Source organism: Nuphar pumila, chromosome 2 (assembly GCF_984573655.1).
Source record: "Nuphar pumila chromosome 2, dmNupPumi1.hap1.1, whole genome shotgun sequence".
NCBI lineage: Eukaryota > Viridiplantae > Streptophyta > Magnoliopsida > Nymphaeales > Nymphaeaceae > Nuphar > Nuphar pumila.
Genome location: NC_143250.1, coordinates 138,269,697 through 138,274,735, shown reverse-complemented (window position 1 = coordinate 138,274,735; position 5,039 = coordinate 138,269,697). Strand labels below are relative to the sequence as shown.

At 38.3% G+C, this 5,039-nt stretch overlaps 1 pseudogene; it reads left to right on the top strand.

Annotated features, from left to right (window-relative positions):
• The first annotated feature begins 579 nt into the window (after positions 1-579).
• On the top strand, positions 580-2,626 carry LOC149847290 (ABC transporter G family member 23 pseudogene; annotated as a pseudogene).
• Positions 2,627-5,039: the final 2,413 nt, after the last annotated feature.

Here is a 5,039-nt window from a genome sequence, read left to right as displayed (position 1 = left end):
AACAATTACCAAGTCTTTGACCCTCACAAACATTTTGTTCACATGATCAACTACATTGTCACTATCTTGCATTTTACATGAATTATATTGCTTAAAGAGCAACTACCAACTGAATGTGTGTTTAAGAGGTAGTGTCATACTTTATGAATATGGCATCAAACATTGACTTAGCAGTAGGGTAGTTCTCAAACACCCTAATGAGATTGTCTTCTATGTATATGAGCATAATGGTTTTAGCAAATACATTATCCTTTTTAAATTTTTTGTAAGCATTTTTGTTTTCTTTAATTGTGGCTTTCCTAGGGTCTTCTATCTCTATGTTCAAGATATTTTCAACGCCTTCTAAAGTTAAAGCAAGAGGAATTCTCCTCTTTCATATGTGAAAAATCATGTTATTCAACTTATTGGTTTTTACTAGTTTAGTTACACATACCCTACTAGTCATTTTTTTATTTTTTATTATTACATGTTGGCAAATAATAATAAATAAAAGTCTAACATAAAAAACAACAAGCTAAAAACCAAGGCGGGGACCTGGACTCGAGACGACGGCAAAGGGTGCTCTAGCGGTAGCAGACGATGACAAATGATGCTATGACGACAGCAAATGACGACAAAGGGTGCTCTGACGACAGCAAACAAAGGCAAAGGTTTCTCGAGCAGCAGCAGACAACGACAAAGGGTGCTCTGGTGGCAGCAAATGACGACAAAAAAGGGTCTGGTGGCAGCAGACGACGATAAAGGGTGCATCGTCAAAGGGAGCTTCTGTTACAACAGATGGTGCAAAAGTTTACTGCTTAGGGAAAAAATGGAACATTTGGACTTTGAAGAGTTAATATCATTCTCGAATCGGTGTTTCACTTTTCTAGATGTCCTTTTTTCGATCCGTCATTTCCCTTTTTTGGATGGAGGACATTTTTGTCCTTTGATCGAACCATCATTTCATGGCGAGAATAGCAGGAAAGGGTACTTAAGTCTTTACAACCACACCCAGATTCCGATGCTATGTGATGCCGACACACATGGGGATACAAGCCCCATGTGCTTATATATGTGGTGCTCATTCAGACCCCCGAACATGCACTGTAGCAAACAGTGCGTCTTCGGGGGAGAACACACAACATCCTCCCCTTTGTTGGGGATCAGGAATACAGAGGGATATCAGGTGGTGAGAGAAAAAGGGTCTCTATAGGAGTTGAAGTTATACATGACCCACCTATTCTACTCCTGGATGAGCCCACTTTTGGTCTCAACAGCGCCTCTGACATGCATGTGATCGAGATGCTAGATTGCATGGCTAGGAATAGACATAAAACCATAATTCTCACCATCCACCAACCAAGTTATAGGATACTTCACCACGTTTCTAGCCTTATATTGCTATCTAGAGGTACGGTAGCATACCATGGTAGCCTTTTGCGTCTACAACAAAGAATACACAGTTTAGGGTATAAGATCCCAAACCAATTAATAACAAGGCTAGTTTAGGTATGGTTGAGGAGGAGTACAAGTACCCAACTAAGGTTGTGGATGAGAATGGGAAAAATGTGAGATTCTATGAGATCATGACACTATGCTCTAGGTTCTGGAAGATTATATATAGGACCAAGCAGTTGTTTCTAGCTAGAGCCATGCAGGCAATAGTGGTAGGGTTGGGCAGCGTGATCAGAATGGGGTGGTTGAGCGTATGAGCTTGTTTGCTTTTAATCTTAGCTTTCTCTTGTCTTCGACTGTTGAGGCATTGCCTATATTCTTAGATGAGAGACGTGTCTTAATGAAGGAAGCATCAAAAGGTGCATATAGGGTTTTATCATACATGGATGCTGACACACTTGTTTTTGTGCCCTTCTTGTTTATGGTAGCCCTTCTTTTCTCTATACCTATCTATTTGTTGGTAGGACTCAACCCTACGGTCACTGCCTTTGCTTCTTTTGTGCTCCTTGTCTGGCTCATAGTCTTGATGGCAAGCTCCTTGGTGTTGTTTATGTGCTCTGTCTTTTATGACTACATAGCGGAAACTCACTCATATATACGGTTCATGGGGAGTTCTTTCTCTTCTCAGGGTATTTCATCTTGAAGGAGAGTATACCAAAGTATTGGCTCTCCATGTATTATGTTTCTCTGTACAAGTATCCATTAGACTCGTTGATTATTAATGAGAATTGGAGCATGAAGGGAGATTGCTTCTCGTGAGGGGAGTAGGCCGGATGAGAGGGTGTTGCATGTTCTCCCCTGAACATGCATTGTAGCTACAGTGCATGTTCAGGGTCCCGATTGAGCATCACGTGGTGCTCAATCGGGTGTACGGGGGTGTTGTACACCGTCGTACAGCCTGCAAGCTGGCGTACAACACCCCCGTATACCTGACTGAGCGCCATGTGGTGCTCAGTCGGGACCCCGAACATGCACTGTAGCTATAGTGCGTGTTCGGGGGGTGCACATATAACCTGCCCCGGGGCTGGATGGTCTTGTGTGTTTGTTGACAGGTGCGAATGTGCTGACGAGAAGAGGGCTGGAGAAGGATGCGAGGTTGGTTATCGTTGACATCATGATAGCATTCTTTTTGTTTTATCGACTTCTTTGTTGGCTTATACTGGCTAGAAGAGTTTCTAAGACAAAAAATTGATTTAACCCAAAAGCTAAATTGTTTTTCCTCTCTCTATATATATGCCACAAGTGTTGGTGAAAACAAAAGAAAGCACTACTTACTAATAACCGCCATCGTTGGTCTTGTCAAAGCTTGCAAAGATGTGGGTGGTCGATGTTTTTCTCAGCCTATCAATACCCTCAATGAGCCCAGACCATCAAGTCAAAGGTGAGCAAGACCCTTAAACTCAATGAGAGAGAGAGAGAGCACCTTGGTTGCATTCATGAAGCAACCGTGTCTCTCTTTATATAGGGGAGAGAGTGGGGGTTACATGCATAAAATTCATGCATGTGAATCACTTACATTCCTATATTGAATGTGAGCTATCCGCATTCAAGTAAAATCCCCCCCCCCCCCCACTCTCCTTTGTCTTTTGGTGTGATCTGTGTTAAATCAGGCCATCTTTAATTAGACAAGCTCCAAAAGTCCAACATTCTCTCATTTGACTCATTGACACTAAAAGCACATAATCGAGGTTTTTAACGTTATCTCGATTCAATTTTCATGTGTCATATTTTCATGCCCTACAATATTATTCATTTTTAGTGTTTTAGCATGTTAAGATTACCTTTATGAATTGGTTGGTCTCTGACTCATTCTATTGATCCTTTTTAATATTGTTATTTGCTATTCTCTCTACCCAAAATGCGAGATATTTTATACAGAATCAACAATGCACAAAACTATAGAGAATCAATTTAGTTTCATAAATGTGATCACATATAACCATAATGTATTGTCATACATCAGAAAGAATCAAACAGACTCATCCTCATTACATGTTGGAAATATAATCCCGGTGCTAGCCCTTTAAAGGGGATCTGCAGTCATTTCTTTCGCATTGATTGTATCAATACACACTAAATGATTCTTAGTCATTTCTTTAACAACAAAATGTGTTAACATATATCAACATGAGATAAATCTCTTATTGTTATTTGAGAAGGACACAACAACTTCATTATCGTAAAAGATCTTCAGTGGTCTCTTAATAGAGTCCAGAATACCAAGATTTATAATAAAGTGTCTTATCAAAATAACTTGAGATAAAATTTCATATAGAGCAATAAATTCTGCCTTCATGGTATGAGCTGCAGTTGTAGACTGCTTTTCGCTTCTCCATGAGACGACACGACCTGTCAGTAGGAAGACATATCCAGTAGTAGACTTTCTAATATTGAGACATTCTCCTAAATCCATATTAGAGTATCCAATGACCTCTAGGTCATCAACATTTTTGTAGGTCAACATATAGTCTTTCATTCCTTGCAAATAGTGCATGACCTTCTTCGGTGCCCTCTAGTACGTAATGTTTAGATCAAACTGATATCGGCAAAGAGTCCCCATAGCAAATGCAATATCTGGTTGTGTGCAGGTCTTTGCGTATTGCAAACTGCCAACTGCCGAAGTATACGGGATAATTGTCATTTGAGCTTTTTCATTATCATCCTAAGGACAATCTTTTAGGCTTAATTTATCTCCTTTTACGATAAGTATAGATCTAGAAGAATAATTTTTCATCTTATATCTTTTAAGAACCTTAAGAATAAAAGATTTCTAAGAGAGACCAAGGACACCCTTAGTTTTATCACAACAGATCGTAATTCCAAAGATATATGTGCTCTCACCCATATCCTTCATATCAAAATGAGAGGAAAGAAAATATTTTATCTCATGTAGCATACTCAAATCATTAGTTATAAGAAGAATATCACCAATATACAAAACTAGGATTATGAACATACTCCCAATAGCCTTAAGATATATACACTGATCAATAATGTTTTTAGTGAATTCAAAATTTAAAATCACTTGATTGGACTTTTTAAACCATTGGCAGGAGGCTTGTTTAAGTTCATAGATTGATTTTTTTCATTTTTAAACTAAAATATTTGAGTCATATACATTAAAACCAAGATGTTGTTCCATATATACCTCTTTTTTCTAGATCTTCATTCAAGAAAGTCATTTTTACAGCCATTTGATTTGGCTTTAAATCAAAATAAGCTTTGAGGGCCATGATTATTCTTAATGATTCCTTAGTTGAGATGAGAGAAAAAATCTCATTATAATCAATGCCATTCATCTGTGTGAATTCCTTTGCAACAAACCTAGCCTTGTACCACTTCGCTCGCCCTTTGAAGTCTGTTTTGGTCTTAAAGACCCACTTATAACCAACATGTATTACTCTATCAAGACAAAGTACAAGATCTCACAATTGGTTCTTTGTTATAGAGTCAAGCTTTTCTTTCATGACATTGATCTAATGTGTTGATCTTTCACTTTCAATAGCTTCTTCAAAGGTTAATGGATAATTATCAATGTCTATGAAATCATTGAGCTCTTGTAAATATACTACATAGTCTAAATAAATAGCAGATTTTTTGGTCCT